Genomic DNA, 25,388 nt, shown 5'->3' with positions numbered 1-25,388 from the left:
GGCACCTCGTGTTTCCTTCGAGGGTCTCCCAAGCTCCCTCTAGGCACTCCATCTCCACTCGATCATGGATTAGCTGCGCCGCCATCACGATCTACAAGAAGGAAAAGAAAGGGGTAGACTCTTTCACAAGAATCTAACTATGCCGCAACACAATGCGTCTCATAACCACTACATGCAAGTAAAAGGGGTATCTTTAGGCTTTTCTTCTCTGGTAATCGATTACACAGCCTTGGTAATCGATTACCAGAGGCTAAATTCGAATTACACAGCCTCAGGACATGAAACTTGCAAAAATGCACTGTGTAATCGATTACACCTAACTGGTAATCGATTACCAGTGGCATGTTCCTCTGTGTAATCGATTACACAGCCTGGTAATCGATTACCAGAGGCCTTCAAAACATGTTGCCTTCATCTCTAAGCCTGGTAATCGATTACACCCCCTTGGTAATCGATTACTAAAAGCCCTCATAGCTTCCTGACCTCGTTTTCAAGCCTGGTAATCGATTACACCCCGTGGTAATCGATTACTAGAGACCATCTTAGCCTCCTGTCTTCATTTTTAAGCCTTGTAATCGATTACCCACCCTTGGTAATCGATTACCAAAGGCCATAACCCATATATCACACAAGATTCACAACTGGCCAGCCACCACACAAGCCTCCTTGCTTTGTGGTCTTTGTTCCTTTTATCTGTTGACTGCCAGGAGCTCGCTTGTTTAGGTACATCACAGGTTCTCACTGACTGACTATGCTCGGGTTGGGTCGGGATTGGTCAAGCTTGGTTTTGGGCAATAGCACCCCACCTGACGTCCCCAAGGTCTCCTGACCCCCGCGACATATCTCCAGGTACCACTCTGTGGTCAACGAATAAAAGCAGGAAGTTTCACCCTTCAACACTTCCTCATCTCAAGCTTGTAGGATTATGGGGTACCCATCACATGTGGTACTAGGTGGCGGTCGGGCGATGGTGCACAACAAGTTTTCCACATCCACAAATCGCGCATAAACCCACCATCCCCTGTTGCCCACCTCCAACTGAGCTCACGTACTCCCACGTAGCCCATATCCTCGTTTCTCTCAACACCGGGTCCCCATCAATCCTCCCAAGCTTCCCCAACATCCAAGTAATTCAAAATTCAAACAACACAAACTATCACAGCCAATAAAACAGGGCAAAGGCAGAAAACTCTGCCCAAAACACCAACCAAAATCACAACTTTTCTCACTTACAGACTCCAGTAGCATTTCCTTCGTTCCAATTCGTTAACCGTTGGATTGACTCGAAAATTTTACTGGAAGTCTCTAGTACATAAGCCTACATTTTGACCGTTGGGATCTACTAGAAAACATCCAGAACTCATCCTGCACTACTCTTTCCACAACCAGCAAAACATAGCATTTTTCTGCACAAAGCCAAAATTCTGCTGCACCTATTTGACAGCAAAATTCTGCATAAGTGCAGATTTTCGAAAACCACTCTTGCCTTCATCCAGTTTTGCCCAAATTGAATCCTACAAGTCCTAAATCATGTACCAATCATGTCTAAACCAAGGACAAGCTTCAAACCACAGCAATACAAAATCTAGGTATCCAAAACCCCTCAATTTAATGGATTTTCAAGGTTTGAGAAGTGAAATTTAGAATGGGGTAAATTTGAAGCAAACTCTCACCTCACACAAGTCTATAACATCAATTTAAACTTGTTCAAATTGGATTTACACCTAAAATTTCACCGAATCAAAATTTGACTCTTCAACACCCAAATTTACCCTAGAAATGGCTCTTTGTTCACTTTGGTCATTTGTTTTTCTCTCTAGCACAGCCCAAACTTTCTAATAAGTCCTAAATGGCATGTCAAGCTAGGATTAACTCATTTTAACCTCCATTTACCACAGAATCCAGATTTAACCTTCCAACTCTCAAAGCCTCACTCTTCTTCCACTCATAACACCACATTCTCACTTTCTAACCCTAGGTTAACTCTATCCTTCATGTCTAACAGTTTTCCATAAGCAATTTCAGCTCATAGCCTTGAAATAGGTCTTTTCCGCTTTTATCGATTAAAGTGTAAATTTCAAAAGGCCTAAAATCAACATGTAGCTTTATTGCCTCTTTCAAAAATAAAAAGAACATTAAATGGTCCAATGCCTTAATGTCTTCTCTCTTTTCAAAAGAATCGAAAGTTTTTAACGGTCCAATGCCTTAAAATAACCTTTCATTCAACAAAAACATATCTTGCAAAAAGTATAAAAACAACTTAACCAAACATTTTGTTCACAAAGAACTACGTAGGTCTGATTTTCTTATCGCAATTAAGGAATACGTAGGAGCGAGGGAAATACCCTCGTCGACCGCAAAAATATAAAAAGTACAAAAAGAAATAAAGACGTAAAAGGGAACCTAAAAATTGAAGTCATGTTTGCACCTTTAATTAAAGGTTGTCGTCTCTTGTGACGGACGCGTGGGGTGCTAATACCTTCCCCGTGTGTAAATACAACTCCCGAACCTTTCACTTAAAGTTCGTAGATCACGTCTTTTCCGATTTTTCTGACGTTTTCCTCAAATAAACGTTGGTGGCGACTCCGCGGGTATTCCTTTCTTGGAACACGCACCCGCGAGTCACCCGTCGCCCTCCCGCCAAAGGGTAGGTTGCGACACCATGATTGTACATACACAAGCCTTTTGACCAAAAGCCTTACCTTGAATGATAATTATATCCTTTGCACCCTTTTTAAGCTGAGTAATTTTGTCATAAATTGAACCCTGAACTTAAATAATTATCTCCTTATACCTTGCTTAGATTCTAGGAGAGCATATGGTTCAAGGCAAATTTACCCCAAATTTGGGGGAGTGGAACTAATTGGGATGCAAAGAAAAAGATAAATCATCAACACACACAACACACAAGTTGTTTGTTAAAAAGAAGAAGAAGAAGAAGAAAAGTGTGCTGATGTAACAAGGTCAAAAGCAAATGAAAGCAAAAAGCTAGTGAGCAAGCCAATTGTATTAAAAAGACCATTGGGATAAGTCTAGGATTTGTGCTCTCTTAGAATCTAAACCTTTGAATCCTAGAAAAAACCAATGAATTTTTGTAGCCAAGCCTCACTACAAGCCTGAGAAAGTCCTTCTGATTCTGTTTATACATTTCTGGCTTTATGGCATGAGATGAAATTTAAAGATTGGACCTCTTGCTAGTTGTTATTAATGAATAGCTTAAACACTTGTGCTTGAGTGAAACAGTAGCCGTGAGACTGTGGTTTAAGCTACTTTCCTTAATATATGTCTTATGATTAGCTCCATCTAATTATTCAGGTTACATTTTATTCTTCTCTTTAGATAACTGCTTACCTTGTGAAAGACAAGTGATGAGGGCATTTTACTCCATTCTCTTATCATGCAATCAATAACTTTTGTTGCATACACCTTTGTACATAGTCACTACATGTTATTGTCACTTGAGGACAAGTGAGTTGTTCTCTTTTTGCTTGAGGACAAGCAAAACTTTAAATTTGGGGGAGTTGTTAGTCGGTGAATACGACTAACCTTTGTGTATAAAACTTGTATAAATTGTATCAAACCCTTCCAATTTATGGTTATTTTGTAGTTTTATAAGTATTTTCTATTAAGTATAGGTAATAAATACTTAGTACTTCCATTATGTGTGTTTAATAATCATTTTCTCTCAATTTCAGGTTAATTAGGCAAGCTTTGAAAAGTGTTGTTTTTCACCTTCTCGCTAAGCCAATCTGCTGGCTTAGCGAGCTTTCGCTAAGTGCAACACTCATGGGCTAAGCGTGAGGAAGACTCTGGAAGAAGATGAGTTGTACAGGTTCGCTAAGCGCACTGCTTCAGTTCATCCGCTAAGCGAGAAAGGCACACGCTAATCCAAATTCAATAATGTGCGCTAAGCGGTCCATAATTGCGCTAAGCGCACGAGCATGAACAAGGCCACCTATTTAAGCCTGAAATTAGATTTTAGAAAGAGAGTTTGGACTAGGGTTCAGAGCTTTGCATGTCTAGGGTTTCTAGAGAGAGAAAGGTCTAAGTTCCAGAGAGTTTTGAGAGATTTTGTTGTGTGAAGATCTGCAGAGACCAGAGCTTGAAGCAGGAGCCGGTTTGAAAGCTTGAGATGAGTTTGTGAGTGATTGTGAGATCCTAGAGGTGAAGGAGACATCCTCACCACTTGTATTTTGGCAATCTTTCATCTTATTCTTCTCTTTGTTGTAAAGAAGACTTCCTAGTATGGAAAGCTAAATCCTCTATTCGATCTTCCCTGTAGGTACCTGATGTAAATATATTTTTACCTATTTAATGATGTTTTGTGTGTTCTCTGTGGTATCTGCTTTTCACTCCAGTATGCCTTTACCTTGATCATGTAAATGCATGCTTTGTTAGGGTCATTCAACAGTGGAAACTGGTCTGACTCTAAAGTCCTTGATAGTGCAGGGCTAAGTTGTCGTACTATCACGAGGAATCGGGGTGCGATAAGTTAGTTGTGTATGTGTGTCTTAATGCGGTCCTGGTTGAGTTTAGTCTTACAAGAGGAATCTGCGGACAATGCTTGATCAGGATTAGGCTAAACTATCATGAGGAATCGGGGTTTAGTATCTGAGGAGACACCATAAGAACAGATGAGCATTGTTAGATAGAGAATATCTTTTCAGCATCAGGCACCTATTAGGAAGACCAACGTGTTTCTACTTGTTTTTACACATCATTTCTCTCACGTGATTTTCTTTCATTTTGCACAGATAGTTTATACACCTATTCATATTCACACTTATCTTTACACACCAGACACTCATTTGCTAAAATAGCTTACCAAATAACACAAGTTCCCCGAGAGTTCGATACTCGGCCGTCAAACACTCAGTGATTCATAAGATAGGGAATCAAAAGTGACTCCCATTGCCTTGCAGAGAGTTGTGATCAAGGCAGGAAATCCCAACCTAGAGGAGTTGGATTGAGCAATGAGGGAGATCTTTCCTGAAATTAGTGCTCCAATGTTCATGTCCATCCTCGTCACCAACCCATAAACTAGCCGTGCCCTGTCCAAGTTTAGGTCAAATGTATGTGATGTAGAGGCCAGGTTAGAATATGATAGCACACTCCAAGTCTGTGCTAAAGTGGTGAGGTCTCTCCTCAGCAGCTTCCATGGCATGCCTTCAGCATTTAGAACAAATCCCCTGCCTGGAATACAGAGGCGAGCCGCTATCTCTTGAGGATCCATCCTCAGTCTGCAAAATCTGGAATATCTAGGGATGGTCTCCCCAGGCTCCAATACCACTGGGGTCTCCAGAAATGTGTTGAGGGTGTCTGCATCGAACTTTATCAAGTGCCCTCTCACTCTCACCTGCTTTGGTGAGTTATCTTCAGGGTCATAGAGGTTCGCGTAGAACTCCTTGACCACCGTGACATCAATACTTCCATCAGCTAAGTTGGTGAGATGCTTGTGCAGGTTGCGCCTCTCTAACTCCCTTCTAAACTCATCAAACTCCATGATATAGAGCTTCATGTTCCTCTCTGGAAGGATGTTTCGGTCGAGGGTGTTGTCGGCGTATCTGTTCCAGGCTTCTTCTAAGGTGAACCTCCTTGTATCATAGTTAGGTTGGGGCCTGGATGTAGTGCTTTTCCTTTTTCTTGAAGCCATCTGTGACAAAGAACCATTAAAACTATATTAGCTAACTTTTATTTAAATTGAAAACATACATTAAAAATTGAAAAACACAGTGGGCGCTCAGCGAGAGCATGCTCGCTTAGCGCGCCTTATGAGAAATAACTCATAGGCTTAGCGAGTTATGACAGAAAATATTTTTTGCATAATTGGCTTAGCAAGATAGGCACTCGCTTAGCTCAGGGCAAAACAGTTTTAAACATACGTTTAGTGATAGGTGCTCGCTTAGCGCGACTCGACTACTAGACGCTATTGGGCTTAGCGAGCAAGACTCGCTTAGCCTTATACAAACTGTAACGAATAGCACTTAGCGCAAGGCAAAACCCAAAAATTTGTCTAAGTTATATGGGCTTAGCGAGTTCAGGCTCGCTTAGCACAATGCAAGCCGCAAGGAATAGCGCTTAGCTCAGGATGGCTACGCTTAGCGTGAGACAACATTCCCAAAATTTTTCTAAGTTATCTAGGCTTAGCAAGATAAGCTTGCTTAGCCCATCAAGAAACACACAAAAAAAATTTTAAGTTAAAACAAAGAAGATAAATATTCATATAAAAGATGAACTCGCTAAGCGCAGCGTGGTTGGCTTAGCGAGTTCATATAGAAATCTAGAAATTCAACCAAAATTGATGAGCTCGCTTAGTGCATCAGGTGCGCTTAGCGAGTTTATTGAGATTTCCAGAAACACAGATGAGGCTTCTTCAGCCTCTTCAAGTAGGCCTCTATTAGGCCCTTCAAACCTTAAAATTTAACATGCAAAATGATCTACATTATCTATAGAACAAAACCCCTAACAAAGCTCTAATTTTTAACTAATCTAACAACACTTCATCCACAAAAATCAAACCTCAAAAGCAAAGTCATCTACCCTATGGTTTTAAACAATAAAATAACAAAGTAAAGTTAGAGAACTTACTTGATTATCAGAGATGGATTAGAGAGGGAAGAAGGATGCAAGCTCAGAAGTGTGAAATGATGTGAAATGAAATTGTTCTGAGAGAGAGAGTTGAAGGCAAATACTTTAAAAGAAACAGAACGTAACTGCCCAGGGCAGTTACGCTTTATTTTTTACAGTCTCACACTTCTCGCTTAGCGCATCAACTCGCTGAGCGAGTGAGTGTGACGTTTGAGTGTTTCAACTCACGCGCTAAACGAGCATACTCACTCAGCCCAACTCTGAAATTTGAAAAATCAATTTTTTTTTTTGAAATAAAGCTGGGCTTAGCGAGTTCATGCCACGCTGACCGAGATCTGTAGATTTGAATGAATGGATGCTTGCTTAGCGAATGAATGCTTGCTTGCTGAGCAAGATCTCCAGATATACGATAAATTAGCCCTGCCCTATCAAGTTCTAAGGATTAAACCATTTCCCAATGAGGATGATCCTAACTACACATGTGTTTGTGTGATCAAGACAAAAACATGCGAGAATTAAAGGCCGATAGGAACAAAGAACACATGAAAACATTATTAAATAGATATGAAAGATTTTACATCATTTACTCTGTAGAAGTTACCAACTGAGGATTTAGCCTTCCATTGCGAGGAAGCTCCTTTTTACAAGTTTAAAGAAGAGAAGAAGAGAAATTGAAAAAGTACAAAGGGGTGGGGATGTCTCCTCAACCTCTAAAAACCACACAATCTCCCAAAAACTCCTTCAAAGCTCTTCAAGATGCCTCCTTGGGTCTGCTTAATCGCCTCTGGGTCCGCACACTCAAAACTCCCCTCCAATTCTGTGTTTCCAGGTTTTATATGGAAATCCTGTCGGTGGCCTCTCGCTGAGCGCAAATCTCGTGCTTAATGTGCATTAGTGAACTGTGGCTCAGTGCCAATCTCGCGCTTAGCCTGGAAGATGACGGATGACTCGCTTAGCGAGCGACAATGCGTTGAGCGCATGCTTGTAAGGCAGATTCTCTTCCAGATTCTTGTGTCTCGCTGAGCGCGTTGGTGCCTCACTTAGCGGGACATACTCGCTAAGTGCACAAACCAGGCTTAACGAGACACCAAATTCAGCACTTCACAAAATCTCCTTTTCCACCTGAAATAGAATTGATATTTACATTAATTACAAGCGGAAGATTATAATGAGTAATGATCAATTTATTAACCAAAAGTATTTACAATCCTACAAAAAGAACTGTAACTTGGAGGAATTCTATATAATTATCAAAATTTTCTACACAAAAGTTAGTCATATTGTCATACCCTAATTTCGTCTGAGGATCATCTGTTTGTTGGGGTGTGACCCTTGCTTGACCACTTCGAGGAACTTGACACCCATCGTTAGGCAATCCGTGAAGTTTCGCGACATGTCGGGAGTTGAAAGCACGTGTTAATGCACAATTCGTAAAGTTCCGTAATATTCCAGAAGCCAAAGAAGGGATCATTGCGTAATCCGTAAGGTTTCGTGACATTACGGAAAGAAAACAAGTATCGTTACGTAATTCGTAAAGTTTCGTAACGTTACGAAAAAAGAATCAGCAAAAAAAGGGTAGGGGTGTATTTAGTAAATAGTAGGGTACATATAGCAATCAGGCCAACTTGGGCCTTCCAGGATCTTCCAACAGAAGGCGGTGCCTTCTGGTGGAAGCAACCCAGCTCGCCTAGGTGAGTTGAGCTCGCCTGGGTGAGCTGAGCTTGCCTAGGCGAGTTGGGCGGCAACCACCACCCTATTTTCCCCTATAAATAGGGGGAGGAGGGCAAAACAAAAATGTTCAACCCTCCTGGTATCTGAGAATCACTTAAAATTAGTGAGAAAAATTGTTTCCGTGAAGAAAATCTAAGCTGAGGCGCTTCCGTAATGCTTCTGAGATGTTTCCGTGGGCGATTTCGCGAAGGTTTTCCACCGTTCTTCATCGTTCTTCGTTTGTTCTTCGTCGTTCTTCGGTCTTCAACCGGTAAGTTCCCGAAATTGAACTTTTCAATTCATTCTATGTACCCTTAGAGGTCCCCATTTGTATCGCATGCTTTTATTTTTATTCCATTTACTTTCCGTACCCCCTTTTGACGTGCTTTAGTCATTTATTTAAGTCGTTTTCTCACCTAATCAAAAATAAAATAAATTTCCAACATTCATTTGAATTGTAACATCTTTTAATTTCTGTTAAAATGAAATCCGACCATTCTGTCATGCCGTAACCACGTTTAAAACCAAAAAGAGGCAAAATAATAATATAATAATTAAAAAAATATCTTTTAATATAATAATAAAAAAATCAATTAGACGTTTTTCTTTGGGATTTTTCTTTCATAATCGAATTGACTAATAACCAAAGTGAAACTAAGGCTAAAATCAATTCATAAATCAAAATTTTGTCATCACCTAAAAAGCCATTTTTAAGGTCCAACGCCTTGAAATGGTCTTTTCCACTTTTATTGGTTAAACGTGGATTTCTAAAGCCTAAAGTCAACACGTAGCTTTGTTACCTCTTTCAAAAAAACAAGAGATCATTAATGGTCCAATGCCTTAATGTTTTCTCTCCTTTCAAAAGAATCGAACGATTGTTTAATGGTCCAACCCCTTAAATGACCTTTCATTCAATCAAAATATATCTTGCAAAAAAGGATAAAAATAATTTAACCAACATTTAGTTCTCAAAGAACTACGTAGGTCTGATTTCCTTACCACAATTGAGGAATACGCAAGAGCAAGGGAAACACCCTTGTCGACCACAAAAAGATAATATATACATATATATATATATATATAAGGCATAAAAAGATATAAAAAGCGTAAAAAGGGAAGATAACACAAATTGAAGTCATATTCACACACTTGATTAAAGGCTGTCGTCCCTTGTGACGGACGCGTGGGGTGCTAATACCTTCCCCGTGCGTAAATACAACTCCCGAACCTTTCACTTAAAGTTCGTAGACCACGTCTTTTTCTGGTTTTTCCAACGTTTTCCGCAAATAAATGTTGGTGGCGACTCCGCGCATTTTCCTTTCTTGGAAGACGCATCCGTGAGTCTCGCGTCGCCCTCCCGCCGAAGGGTAGGTTGCGACAGTTGGCGACTCCAATGGGGACTATTGTTAGAGAGTTAGGCCAATCAATCAATGTGCTTTCTTTACTATGACTTCCCTTTTGTTCTTTTTCTTTGTCTTTTTTTCTTATGTTCTTGTGTATATAAACTCTTTTGATGCTTTTAGTGTGTTTTAAAATGTATGCATGAGGTAAATATTTATTCATTTGATGCACACAAACACCAACACTATTTGCACACACGGTGAGTTGAAAAAAGGGCCCTATACCCGGGTCGTGGGAACATATGGAGTGGAGGTGAATCTGTGATCATGCTAGGTCTCCGACTTGCTTAACTATAGTGAACCCTCATCTAGAGTTTTTCTCTTTGATAACATATTGTTGCTAGTAGTCCCTATTGCTGCAATATGTTCTTCGAAAGGGATGATACCTCTAGATAAAATCGAGAGATATGACCACCTTGGGAATTATCACTAAAAGCCCTTTTAGCTCCCTCCCATGTAGGTCCCTAAAATAGGGGCACGAAGCAAACACGTTGCGTGCCATTTTCCACACTGCCATGCATGTAGTCAAATGTCGTGTACCCCTTTGATTATATTTGTTTGTGGATAGTGTCGTACTATGTACATTCCCATGTTGTGCCTTATCATGCACAGGTTTCGTCTTGATCCCCTCTCTTTGGCAAACCAACAGAAGGTTCGTGTCACCTTCTTAAATACATACGTCGGGCACCGTGCTACCCCAAGACGTTGTATCTAAGAAGGAGACAATTTCCCGGGCTCTCGTATTCATAAATTGCATCTATGTCATATGCATTTCTTCATGCATTCATCCACCCATGATAGATGTCGGAGTTTTGATTCGCACTGGGTTTTTGTTTCACTTTAGTAAAACATAGGAACAAATCAAACTGGTAAAAGGTTTTATCAAGTCAAGATTAAGGGCCTAGATATCACCAGCATTAAGGAGTTGGGGCGGTTGATGGGACCTCTCCAAATGCAAGCCTTCTGCAAGGCGTACGGAAAGATTTTAGATTTGACCATAGCAGAGATATCCACGAAAGCCGTTGTATCACTTACCCAATACTATGACCAGCCTTTGAGATGCTTCACGTTTGGAGACTTCCAATTAGTACCGACTGTTGAAGAATTTGAGGAGATTCTAGGATGTCCTCTTGGGGGAAGGAAACTGTATCTTTTCTCCGGGTTTCTTCCCTCCTTGAGCAAGATTGCAGTTGTGGTCAGGGATTCGGCAAGAGAATTGGATTGTGTAAAGCAAACTAGAAACGGCGTAGTGGGCCTACCACGGAAGTACTTAGAAGGCAAGGCAAGGGATATGGCGAATCAAGAGAAGTGGGTCCCGTTTATGGACGTATTAGCATTGCTAATCTTTGGGGTTGTCCTCTTTCCTAACGTGGACGGTTTGGTGGACCTAGCCGCAATTGATGCTTTCCTTGCATATCACCATAGCAAAGAAAGCCTGGTGGTAGCTATCTTGGCAGACTTATTTGACACATTTGATCGAAGGTGCGAGAAGAGTAGCGCACGGATCATCTGCTGTTTACCCGCTCTTTGTGTATGGTTGGTTTTGCACCTATTCCAACAACACATAAGGCATCCATGTCCACTCCAAAGCCATCGCTCGTGTGTCGAAAAAAGAAGAGTAGATTGGGACCAACACTTGGCTGGGATAGGAGGCAGAACAATCAACTGGTTTCCTTGATGGAAGGAAGGAAAGGAGGGAGTTGTCTTCTCATGTGGGGACTACCCAAACATCCCGTTGATAGGAATGAGGGGTTGCATTAACTACAATCCCGCACTTGCTATAAGACAGTTAGGGTACCCCATGAGGGGAGCACCGGCGGAAGAGAGCCTTTCTCCTTTCCTTGTGAGAGATTTCGGCGCGCAAGGTTTCAAGGTTATACAAAGAGTCCATAAGGCGTGGGAAGGCCCGTTAAGGAAAGATAAAGAACTTAGGGGCATCCGTAATGGCATCATCGGTGGTTATCATGAATGGCTGAAAGTTCGTACACGAGGGTTAGATTGGCTCTCCAAGTTGAAAATTATCAATGAGGAGAACTTCGAAGCTCCGGAAGAGGATGAAGATGTCCGAGCTCTAAAAACCGAACTAGGAAAAGCAAGACTTGCCAAAGAAAAATTCAAGTTGGTCACTATAGACATCCGAAAAGAGTGTGCCGAGTTACGATAAGAAAATGCAGCTACCGCAAGAGCCCTTGAACAAGAAACCAAGAGGGCTCGCAAGGAAGAGCATGACCGAGACAAATTCCATGGAGCTTTGTGGGGCAGCAACAGTGAGCTCAAGCTTCGAAGGGAAGAGAGAGACCAATCATGAGCACATAGCATGGTCTTGAAAGAGGAGTTAGCTCCTTGCTCAAGGTCCAAAAGAACTTTGTCTCAACGTTTATGCGAGATAAAGACCAACATGTTAGCCATCGTCAGCAAGCACCAAGAAGAACTAAATCTAGCCACGACTCACGAGCATAAAGTGGCGGACGAGTATGCCCAAGTGTACACGAAAAAGGAGGCTAGAGGAAGGATGATCGACTCATTACATCAAGAGGCAACAATGTGGATGGACTGATTTGCTCTTACCTTGAATGGGAGTCAAGAACTTCCCCGATTGCTAGCCAAGGCCAAAGCAATGGCGGACACCTACTCTGCCCCCGAGGAGATCCACGAACTTCTCAGCTATTGTCAACATATGATAGACTTAATGGCCCATATAATTAGAAACCGCTAGGAAGTTTGTATTGTCGCTCAGATCTTGACTAGTTATAACTTTCTGAATAAAATGAGTTTATCCCATGTTTTTACTCCAAAGATCAGTACGAATCAAATCACTCCGCATTTTATCTCTAGCATGCATTCATTTTTCTTTACCTACTCCTCACGTTTGGTTTTTTAGGAAAAATGTCATAAGTAAACGCGCCCCAAGGCATCCCTATTGCACCAGATCCAAATCTAGGACAATGGGTGACCAAGAGGAGACACAGGAACAGATGAAAGCCGACATGTTGGCTTTGAAAGAGCAAATGGCTTCCATGATGGAGGCCATGTTAGGGATGAGACAACTCATGGAGAATAACGTGGCCACTGCTGCCGTTGTTAGTTCGGCTACCGAAGTAGACCCAACTCTCCCAGCTACCGCACACCATCCTCCCCTAAACGCGATAGGACGAGAAAAGAGCACACTGGGGCACATCAGCAACCCCCATTCGGGATACAACCAGGTGGCTTACCCTTATGGAGTACCACCTAATTACACGCCACCAGTCATGCGTGATGACGCGGGTCATGTCCCTTCCCCCGTCCTTGAAGGGGAGCCTCCTCGACAGTCAAACGAGGTTCACGAGGATCATAGAGAGTATGCCCAAGTAGACGTCGATTTCTACCCCCCAGTCCCCGTCGAGGGTCCGGCACCCAACGTACAGCCTCAACCCAACCTCCCAACACAGCCAATATTCTTGTCCACAGAGGGACCACCCCCAGCGGCGGAAGAAAGAAGGAAACTCGATCTCATCGAGGAGAGATTGAGAGTTGTTGAAGGCTTTGGCGACTATCCGTTCGCGGACATGGCGGATCTTTGCTTGGTACCGGACGTCGTCATCCCCCCAAGATTCAAGGTACCTGATTTCAACAAGTACAAAGGGACGACTTGTCCTAAGAACCATCTCAAGATGTATTGTCGCAAGATGGGGGCGCATTCTAGGGATGAAAAGTTAATGCACTTTTTCCAAGATAGCTTGGCTGGAGCTGCGATCATTTGGTACACTAATCTGGAAGCTTCCCGCATCCATACTTGGAAGGATCTGATCACTGCCTTCCTTAGGCAATATCAGTACAATTCCGATATGGCTCCTGATTGCACTCAGTTGCAGAACATGGTTAAAAAGGAAGGTGAGACCTTTAAAGAGTACGCCTAGCGATGGAGGGACCTGGCAGCACAAGTGGCCCCTCCCATGGTCGAGAGGGAGATGATTACCATGATGGTAGACACCTTACCGGTGTTTTACTTTGAGAAGTTGGTAGGCTATATGCCCTCCAGCTTCACGGACTTGGTATTTTCCGGGGAGAGAATCAAAGTAGGTTTGAAGAGAGGGAAGTTCAATTACGTCTCCTCCACAAGTACCAATGCTAGGAGGATCGGAGGAACTGGGGCAAAAAGGAAAGAAGGAGATACCCATGTCGTCACTTCAACACCCGCATGGGTCAAGCCACCATAGACCTCTCATGGTACCCATCAGTATGAGCAACATCACCCGAGCTTCTCAGCTCGCACCGGGGACTCTTCCAATTCAGCACCCGTACAGCCTAGAGCGCCCGCACCCATCCAGAGGGAGGCCCCCCAAGCTCCGCTTCAACCACGACTCGCCCGGCCGGCAACGCCCACTTTGGCGCCGGTTCCAACGCGATGAGGAACTTTCCCCCAAGGCCAACTCCAAAATTCACCCCGATCCCAATGACGTACGAAGACCTCTTGCCATCCCTCATCGCCAATCAAATGGCTGTGATATCTCCTGGGAAGATCTACCAACCTCTTTTCCCAAAGTGGTATAACCTTGACACAACTTGCACATACCATGGGAAAACCCCGGGCCACTCTATCGAAAAATGCATGGCCCTTAAATACAAGGTCCAACATTTGATAGACGCCGGATGGCTGACGTTTCAAGAGGATCAGCCCAACGTGAAAACAAACTCGCTCGCCAATCATGGAGGGGGAGCAGTTAATGTCGTCGAGTCGGGTAGGCCGTGCAAGTCTAAGTCTTTAAAGGACGTGACGACCCTCAGGAGGTTTATCTACGAGGCCCTACAAAAGGGGGGCGTAATTCCCCACGGTGGGCACGAAGAGGATTCCTGTTTGATGCATCCCGGCGAGCTACATAACATGGAAACATGTTTAGCAGTGGAGGACCTGTTGCAACAGATGATAGATCGAGGCCGACTGGAAGTCGGCGATAAAGGGAGTGAAGAGAAACATATATTTATGCAGTTCATAGTTGAGAGAAGTTTTGGAAGGCCTAAGCCTTTGGTGGTATATTTCACCAAAGACGCAGCTCCCCAAATGCCCTGATATCCCTTGGTAGTTAAACCTGTTCCATTTCCATACTGAAACAGCCACGCAGTTCCGTGGAGGTATGCACCTCCAAGCGAAAGGCAGGAAGAGGCCACGACATCAGGTCGTTATCAGCCAAGGTAACCAATATCACGGGGCTGAGCGGCGTGACCCGCAACGGTCGTGTGTTTACACCCCCTGACCTGCTGACACAACCCACAAACGTTAAAGGGAAGGCAAAGATAGTGGAAGAACAAAATGACAAAATGACCCTTACTCCAAACGAGGATATTCCAGTGAAAGGTCTTCCGGAGAAAAGGGATGGTTGTGGCAAGAAAGAAGTATCGCTAGAGGAGGCAGGCGAGTTCCTCCGCATTATTCAGCAAAGCGAGTTCAAGGTCATTGAGTAGCTCAACAAAACCTCGGCCAGGGTCTCTCTTTGGGAACTACTCATGAGCTCTGAGCCTCATTGGGCTTTGCTAGTAAAGGTCTTGAACAAAACTCATGTGGCCCAAGATATCTCTATAGAAGGCTTTGGAGGACTCGTCAATAACATCACCGCCAACAACTATCTCGCCTTCGCCGAAGAAGAAATCCCTGCCGAGGAGAGAGGGCATAACAAGGCTTTGCATGTGTCCATCAAATGCATGGATCACGTCGTGGCCAAGGTACTCATCGATAATGGTTCAAGTTTAAATGTGATGCCCAAAAGCACGTTGGAGAAATTGTCGTTTAATGCTTCCCATCTAAAGCCAAGTTCCATGGTGGTCCATGCCTTCGATAGCACCCGCCGAGAGGTTAGGAGGGAGATCGACCTCCCTGTACAGATAGGCCCCCATACATGTCAGGTTACCTTCCAAGTAATGGATATTAACCCAGCTTACAGCTGTCTTTTGGGATGCCCGTGGATTCACTTGGTGGGAGTCGTTACCTCTACACTCCACCAAAAATTGAAATTCGTAGTAGAAGGGCATTTGGTTATTGTGTTGGGCGAGGAAGACATCTTGGTAAGTTGCCCGTCCTCTATGCCATATGTGGAAGCCGCGGAGGAGTCATTAGAAACAGCCTTCCAGTCTTTTGAGGTAGTAAGCATTGCCTCCATAGATTCCTTCTCTGGGCAACCTTGCCTGTCCGATATGGCAGTAATGGTGGCCCGGGTGATGTTGGGGAATGGTTACGAGCCCGGCATGGGTTTAGGCAAGAACAACGATGGCAGAACCAGCCTGATAAGCACCAGAGGAAACCGTGGAAAGTTTGGGTTAGGCTATAAACCCATGCAGGCGGACATAAGAAAGAGTGTTGCGGGAAGGAAGAGCGAAAGCCAAGGCTTGCAATTGGGACGAAAAGTCGAAGGGGACCTGCCCTACCACATCAGTAGGAGCTTTATAAGCATGGGTCTAGGACACGAAGGCCAAGTCGTTGCGATATGCGAGGATGACTCTCCGAGTGGGTCGGATTTGGTACGACCATGCCCTCCTGGTTTCCTACTAGGAAATTGGCGAGTGGAGGAGCGCCCGGACATTTAAGCGACAAGCATAATGTAACCCTTTGTGGCTTTTAAACTCTACGGTTGGGCCTAGGCTTTAGAGTTTCCTTTTGTTAAGGCTTTATGTCTTTTGTTCCTGAATTTATAATGTAAAGATCTTTCTTCATCTGTTCCTGCATCTCTACCCATTCTCATTCATTTGCATGTTTATTTATTCACACTTAAAATGCCAGATCCGACGACGAGTCCCTCAAAGGTACTAATACCTGGGACCCGACCATCGATTTCAAGCAAGAAACAGATCAGACGGAGGGTGAAGAGGACGAAGATGTGGGACTTCCCCCGGAGTTGGAGAAGATAGTCACCCATGAGGACTAAGAGATGGGGCCTCATCAAGAAGAGACGGAACTAGTGGACTTAGGAACGTGTTGTGCTTTAGTCTGGGCGTCCCACCGAATAAGACAATACATGATGAGCCATACCACCTGGTTGATGTTAGACAAGTGGCCTCAGATATCTTAAGAAGGGGGGTTGAATTAAGATATTCCAAACTACTTCCCCAATTAAAAATCTATTTCACTTTTTATTCAAGTTATGAATTCCCTTAATGACAATCTTCTTAAATATTGATTCAAATAAAACAATCTGAATATGAATATAAAGCAATAATAAATAAAGGAGATTAAGGGAAGAGAAAGTGCAAACTCAGATTTATACTGGTTCGGCCACACCCTTGTGCCTACGTCCAGTCCCCAAGCAACCCGCTTGAGAGTTCCACTATCTTGTAAATTCCTTTTACAAGTTCTAAACACACAAGGACAATCCTTCCCTTGTGTTTAGAGTTCCTTTACAACAAGAGACTCACGGTCTCTTAATCCCTTAGAAAATGAGGAGAAGAAGAAGAATATATCTCTCTAGAAAGAGATGGATTTTACAGATTGAGCACTCAAATAATTCCTTAATGAATTGCAATTGAATTGGCCAAGGAATTCTTAAGAGGATAAAATGATTTTTCTCTTTGAGAGGATAAACACTTGTTGTTCTGAAAATCTCTGAGCAAATTCGTGTTTTAGTCACATATATATAGACCATTGGTGGTCAAGAATAAAGCCTTTGAAAAGTTGTGACTCTTAGAATTATTTTTCTGAAAATCCTGTCTGGTAATCGATTACAGGAATTGTGTAATCGATTACAGCTTTTAAAATTTGAATTAAAACATTTATTAACTGCTGGTAATCGATTACCAAAATTGTGTAATCGATTACACAGTCTAAAATTTCGAATTCAAATTTCAGTAGCTGATATAAAATATATTTGGCCACTGGTAATCGATTACATCCTCTGGTAATCGATTACCAGAGAGTAAAACCTTTGGAAAACACTTTTTAATTAAAATTACTTGGCCAAACCTTTTGCTAATTCAATTAGGAATTCCCTTCCTAATTTACTAGTGATCATCTTGATGTTGTGACTTGTAATCTTGAAGCATTGTCTTGAATTTAATCTTGAAAAGCCCATTTGCATCATATCATCATAATCATCATCAAAACACCAAAGGCATTTGCATCTACAGTTGATATCCAAGATGGACCCGGTTAAGTACATCTTTGAGAAGCCTGCTCTCACAAGGCGGATCGCCCGGTGGCAGGTTTTCCTATCCGAGTTCGATATAGTCTACGTCACCCAAAAGGCGATAAAAGGAAATGCCTTGGCAGATTATTTGGCTCAGCAGCCTCTCAACGACTATCAACCCATGCATCCCGAATTCCCGGATGAGGACATCATGGCCTTTTTTGAGGAAAAGCTAGACAAGGACCGGGATAAGTGGATCGTGTGGTTTGATGGAGCGTCAAACGTTCTAGGCCATGGTGTTGGAGCAGTATTGGTCTCTCTAGACAATCAATGTATACCTTTCACAACCAGGCTGGGGTTTGACAGCACCAACAATATGGTTGAGTATGAAGCGTGTGCCCTGGCCGTCCAGGCGGCAATTGACTCCAATGTCAAGCTACTCAAGGTGGACGAGGACTCAGCACTGGTGATCCACCAGCTGAGAGGGGAATGGGAAACTAGAGACCCCAAGTTGATACCCTACCAAGCCTATATCAAGGAGTTGGCTGGTTCCTTTGATGAGATCTCCTTCCATCACGTTCCCCGAGAGGAAAATCAGATGGCGGATGCGCTTGCCACTTTGGCATCCATGTTCCAGCTAACACCGCACGGGGACCTACCGTACATTAAGTTCTGGTGTTGTGGCAGACCCGCACATTGTTGTCAGGTGGAAGAGGAACGGGACGGTAAGCCTTCTTCATGAGCGGAAGCATACTGTACAAGAGAAACCATGACATGGTTCTGCTACACTGCGTGAATGCTAAGGAAGCAGAAAGCATGCTAGGGGAGGTCCATGAGGGCTCTTTTGGTACGCACGCTAATGGGCACGCCATGGCTAGAAAAATCTTAAGGGCAGGTTACTATTGGCTCACCATGGAGAGCGATTGTTGTCTCCATGTGAGGAGATGTCACAAATGCTAGACATTCGCAGACAATGTCAATGCTCCGCCCTTGCCTCTGAATGTCTTGGTCGCGCCGTGGCAGTTTTCCATGTGGGGAATAGACGTGATTGGAGCCATAGAATCCAAAGCTGCAAATGGACATCGTTTCATCCTAGTGGCAATTGATTACTTCACTAAGTGGGTCGAAGCCGCGTCATACGCTAGCGTCACCAGGAATGTGGTGGTCAGGTTCATTAAGAGGGAAATCATCTGCCGATACGGTTTTCCGAGGAAGATTATCACGGACAAAGGCACCAACTTGAATAACAAGATGATGGGGGAAATGTGCGAGAAGTTTAAAATCCAACATCACAATTCCACACCCTACTGACCAAAGATGAATAGAGCCGTGGAAGCAGCCAATAAGAATATTAAGAAAATTATTCAGAAGATGACAGTGTCGTACAAAGATTGGCATGAGATGTTGCCTTTTGCCCTGCATGGATACTAAACCTCGGTACGAACTTCTACTGGGGCAACACCGTACTCCTTGATTTATGGGATGGAAGTGGTACTCCCGTTTGAGGTAGAGGTCCCTTCCTAGAGGATACTAGCGGAATCGGGCCTAGAAGAATCAGAGTGGGCTCAAACACGCTACGACCAAATCAACCTTATTGAAGGTAAGCGCTTGACGGCCATGAGCCATGGGCGCCTGTATCAACAAAGGATGAAGAACGCGTTCGACAAGAAGGTGCGCTCGCGCAAGTTCCATGAGGGGGACCTTGTGCTGAAAAAGGTGTCCCACGCCGTTAAAGATAATCGAGGGAAGTGGGCCCCGAACTATGAAGGGCCTTTCGTTGTAAAAAGGGTTTTTTCTGAAGGGGCTCTGGTGCTCACCAACATGGATGGCGAGGAGCTACCTTCACCTATAAACTCCGATGTTGTCAAGAGATACTACGCTTAGGATTTGGGGCAATTGAGGAAGTTGCTGCATGTTCTTTTATTTTTGTGTATGTCCTTCTTGGTTTCCCCCAGGAATTCCTGTCCGCTATAATTTCTCATCACAGTCTTTTAAAAGAAAAGAATATGCAATTGAGGTTCCAGTCCTCACTTTGTGTTTCAAACTATGTCCAGAATTTGATAACCTGAACCTTTTTGCTCAGTCCATGGGATGCCCCAAGCGCTTAATTAAAACTGAACCTGACCAGCTTTCGCTAAAAGGATTATTGCATTTGATAATGCTCATGCATATGCATACGCACGCATATTTTGTTATCTTATGACAGGAGCAGAATCGTCTTAGGCAGTGGTCAAATGTCAGGCCAAATCCAAAGGCAGAAACCAATCAAGGTAAAACGGTAACACGACCACAGTTTGCTACACCATGTCGTTTCCTACTTTCAGGTACTTAGGGATGGACGCAAGTAAAGGCTAGGATCACGATCGATAGATCGTCGGCTCATGCCCAGCTCTGGACAAGTGGAAAGCGTAGCTAGGGGACAGCCTAGTATCCTTTAAATTCCCAGCAATTATTACTGTTGTGTCTTTAAAGTAAATAATGGATGCCTAATCTACCCTAAAGGGGGTTCGAGTAGGCAAACGCCGACTCGTAGAGAGCGCATACTTGTGTCTTCCCAAAAAAAAATACAGGTTAACTCACCTCGGTAAGCTGAGCTCGCCTGGGCGAGCACCCCTGCACCTGTAAACATAAAAACGTGGGAGGGAGAGTTTCTCTCCACCCAAAACTCTCCCCCCTCATTCAAAAAACACAAACACCCACGGGATTTGTGGATTTTCACCCCTAGGTCACCATTTTTGTGCTTTTGCTTCCATTCTTAGTGTTTTTGGTCACTCCATACAAGTAAGTGCACTACCCTTTGATTTCTAGCTTTCCATTGATGCCTTTTATGCTTTGAATGATATATAATTTGGCCAACTCCGTGAGACAATTTGGGGTAAATTTGTGCTTTGTTTCTTTGAATTGGGGGGTTGTAGGGGATGGCCTTAGGCCTAGGTTGTGTTCTGAAATAATGGGGCAAGCCACATTGCCCCTATTCCCTTGTTATTGGCACCTAAAAGTGCGCCCACCAAGTGCTCGGTGAAATGCCTCAATGAAATTTGGGCATGGTTTTATGAACTTTGGATTGTGGGGCTGATTTGTGTGTATATGGACAGCATGTAGAGGTTAGAATAAGTGCCCATATTAAGGACTTGAACCTAGGAATCCAAGCCTTTGGTTTTGAGTGCAAGAAAGCATGAAAATGAAAGCATTGTGATAGGGATTTCCCTTTTGGCCAGCAGCTGATTTTTTGGGCTGCACCATGATGTTTGCCTTACACCTAGATGTTTGAGAATGTTGTTCATCATGCACATATAGATGTAGATTAGGTGGCAAAATACCTCACAAGATATATGTATGTTGCATATAGATAGCAAAAGATACCTCCCCAAAAACCTTGTTGAATTGAAATGTAATTTGAGTAGCAAGATACTTGAATACGCATGAAATGTAATTTTGGTAGCAAAAATACTTCAAGTATGCATGTGTATAAGTTTAGCAAAGAAATGCATGTATGTAATTTGGGTAGCAAAATGCTTTGAATGTACATGAGTATAGTTTTTAGATAGCGGAGCATCTTGCGTGCATGTATGATCATAAAAGTATGTATGTGAGTTTGCCCTAAATTTAAATTGAAGTTTGTGTTGGAAGCAGTTGTATGCCATTTTTACTTGGTCCGCCTTTAAAATGACACTTCCTTGTAAATTGACTTTCCAAACGTTGTCTTCGTAGGAAATGGCTCCGAAAAAGCTTTCCACGAAGAGGTCTAGGAGAGACGCCGCGGCGAAAAGGTCTAATGCCGCCCCCGAGTTTGATAGCCACCGTTTCCAGAGCGTCGAGCACCAGCAGCGCTTTGAGGCCATCAAAGGATGGTCGTTCCACAGAGAGAGGCGCGCCAGCTCAGGGAGGATGAGTATACAGATTTTTAGGAGGAGATAGCTCGCAGGCATTGGACGTCGCTGGTGACTCCCATGGATAAGTTTGACCCTGAGGTAGTCCTGGAGTTTTATGCTAATGCTTGGCCCACAGAGGAGGGAGTGCGAGACATGTGTTCATGGGTAAGGGGTCAGTGGATTCCCTTTGATGCAGATGCCCTTAGCCAGTTCCTGGGTGACCCGCTAGTGTTGGAGGAAGGCCAGCAATCCGAGTTCAGCCAGAGGAGGAACAGGGCTGACGGGTTCGACGAGAAGGCCATTGCCCAGCTGTTATGCACACCGGGGCAGGATTTCGCCCGGACCGCTGCAGGGAGGCGGGTGCGGATCATGCGCACCAGCATGACCACTTTGCCCCAAACGTGGATGATATTGCTACTCAGCAATGTCTTGCCTAGCGATCATAACTCCGATCTCCCTCTACCGAAGTGCCAGTTGGTGTAGCCATCCTGACATGGATGAGCGTCCACGTGGCCCAGGTGATCCGACCGCCGATCACTGGGGCCTTCATCGAGAAGTATTGCACGCCTAGGCAGGCGCACGTGATGCACCTCAGGCCACAAATGCACCGCCACCATCTCATCAGGCCGATCCCGTTGGATCACTAGGCATGGAGCGTTATCTACAGCACTTGGTTCGCCAGCAGGCGGCCAACCACCGGGGGCAGGTGCAGATACATGAGTGTCTCTACCGATTCAGCCTCAGTCAACAGGGGCAGGGTTTCGCTCCTTTTGCATGCCCTACTCCAGAGCAGTTTGGGGCTGAGGTCGCATGGCCCGGAGATTGGCCCGAGGCCCAGGCAGGGGAGGAGCCCGCAGGATCCCGCGGTGAGGTAGAGGAGGCCCGTATGGATGAAGAAATGACAGACTTGCTTGGTTTCTTGGGAGGAAGTGGAGCCACGTGACCAAAGTCACCGCACTTTTGTTATTGACATTACTGTTTTCTGTTATTGTCTATATTGCTATTGACATTACTGTTTTATGTTATTGTCTATATGGTTACTAACATTACTATTATTATTTTTCGTTTCTGTTAGAAATTTTTGGCGTTATGGCTCTCAGTTATTTCATCACCGTTTTTGCGACTTACCATTTCGTTCGTTCTTTTCGTTTACCTTGTGGTTAGGCGTAAGTAGGTAGTGTGCACCCCCGTCCGCACGATCTTTTTAGAGAGAAAAAGAAAAAAAGGGAGAGAAAATGAATAAATGATAATAACTTAAAAAAGGAAAGGAAAAAAGAAAAGAAAAAAAAGAGAAAGCAAGAAAAGAAAAAGAAGAAAAAAAGAAAAAAAGAATAATAAAAAGTTGTCTAGCTAAAAAACAACATGCTTGTGAAAGGAGATAACTTCCAACTTTTCTTTGAAAAAATTCACTGATCATAACCAGTTTTTGAAAAAAAATGTGTATACACCTGAAGGGTGAATGCAGTGAAAGTTTTCCCGAACGCCCAAAAATGGACTCGGATGAATGCACAAATTGATAAAAGAACATATTTTGGAAACACTGAGTTGACTAAAGTAGAGAAAATGAATCATGAGCCCTAGCATCACATGACCAAAAAATTTTCGACACTTGAGTGTCCCCATAGGTGCATGCATGACTAGTTTTGCATAAAATTTCCAAATCATCATTGTTGCATTTGTGTCATGGAAATAATGTGGGACACCCCCTTTATCCCTGAACCAAACCAAACCCTGACATATGTCATGTCCAGCCGTTCTACAAGCCTTGAGCCAAAATCCCAACTTACCATAAACCTTGATCCAGGGTGAGAATGTCAATCCTTGCTCTCGGAAGAAAACAAAGAGAAAATTCCCAATCAAAGATTGAGAGAAAGCAAAAAGAAAAGAAAATTCTCGATCAAAGATCGGAAGAAAACAGAAGAAATATGCAGAAAGGTCTTTGGACCAGACAATATCTGAACAATACAGAATTGTCACTGTCGCAACCTACCCTTCGGCGGGAGGGCGACGCGTGACTCGCGGGATGCGTGTTCCACGAAAGGAATACGCGCGGAGTCGCCACCAACGTTTATTTGAGGAAAACGTCGGAAAAACCGGAAAAGACGCGATCTACGAACTTTTTAAGTGAAAGGTTCGGGAGTTGTATTTACGCACGGGGAAGGTATTAGCACCCCACACGCCCGTCCCAAGGGACGGCAGCCTTTAATCGAATGTGCAAACATGACTTTGATTTTTATGTTCCCTTTTATGTTCTTATATCCTTTATACCCTTTTTATATTTTTTCCTTTTTTGTGGTCGACAAGGGTGTTTCCCTTTGCTCCTACGTATTCCTCAATTTGGGATGAGAAAATCAGACCTACGTAGTTCTTTTGGAACAAAGTGTTTGGTTAAGTTGTTTTTTTGTCTTTTTTGCAAAATATGTTTTTTATTTGAACAAAAGGTCATTTAAGGTGTTGGACCATTAAACGGTCTTTTGATTTTGAAAGATGAGAAACGTTAAGGCGTTGGACCATTAACGATCTCTTGTTTTTGAAAGGAGAGAAATGTTAAGGCATTGGACCATTAACGATCTCTTGGGGTGGTCGACAAAAGCGGGGCTTTTGCTCCTACGTATCCCCAATGAGGAACTCAGACCTACGTAGTTCTTTCTTATCAAGTGATTCCTTTTTTACTTTAAGAGGTGATCATTTTAAGGTGTTGGACCTTAAAAATGACCCATTTTACTTAGTGAGAAATTGAAATGACAAACTTCAAAAGCCTATTTTTGTGGACGAGCTTGACTAGGCGAGTTGATTTTAGCCTTAGTTTCACTTTAGTTATTAATCAATTCGATTAAGAATGAGAAATCCCAAAGAGAAAACGTCCGATTGATTTTCCGCTTTATTTTACTAAAAGATGTCTTTTTGATTATTATATTATTTTCTACCTCTTTTTGATTTCCAACGTGGTTACGGCACGACCGAACGGTCGGAATTTATTTTAACCGAAGTTAACGGATAATATAATTCAAACGTTCGGTGGAAATTTATTTTATTTTTAAGTTAAGCGAGAAATGACTTAAGTAAAATGGCTTAAGCACGTCAACAGGGGGTACAAAAAGTAAACAAAACGAGAATAAAAATGCACGAAACACAATGTGGACCACTACGGGCACATAGAATGAATCGAAAAGCTTGGTTCGAGGTACTTACCCGTTGAAGATCGAAGAACGATGAAGAACGAATGAAGAACGTCGAAGAACGGTTGAAACCTTTGCGAGATTCCTCACGGAAAACGTTACGGAAACGTTTCGGAAGCGCCTCGGCTTAGATTTTCTTCACGGAAACGATTTTTCCAAGCAAATTCGAAAGAGAGAGAAGTGCCTAAGGGGCTGGACCCTTTTCTTCTTGCATTCCTCCCCTATTTATAGCAAAATAGGGGAGGTGGTTGCCGCCCAGCTCGCCCAGGCGAGCAGGGTTGCTTCCTCCAGAAGCAACCGCCTTCTGGAGGAATCTTCTGGAGGGCCAAATGGGCCTGGGTGCTATTTGCACCCCCATTTTTACTAAGTACACCCCCCTCTGCTGTTTTTTGGTAATTCTTTTTTCGTAAAGTTACGGAAACTTACGAATTTCGTAACGATACTTGTTTTCTTTCCGTAATGTTACGGAACCTTGCGGATTACATAATCATCCCCTTTTGACTTACGGAATGTTACGGAACCTCACTTAATTATGCAACGATGCTTCCA

The sequence above is a fragment of the Glycine max genome, chromosome 19 (genome assembly GCF_000004515.6).
Source record: "Glycine max cultivar Williams 82 chromosome 19, Glycine_max_v4.0, whole genome shotgun sequence".
Classification (NCBI taxonomy): Eukaryota; Viridiplantae; Streptophyta; class Magnoliopsida; order Fabales; family Fabaceae; genus Glycine; species Glycine max.
The sequence above is the reverse complement of the archived record's forward strand: the minus strand, read 5'-3'. Positions refer to the sequence as shown.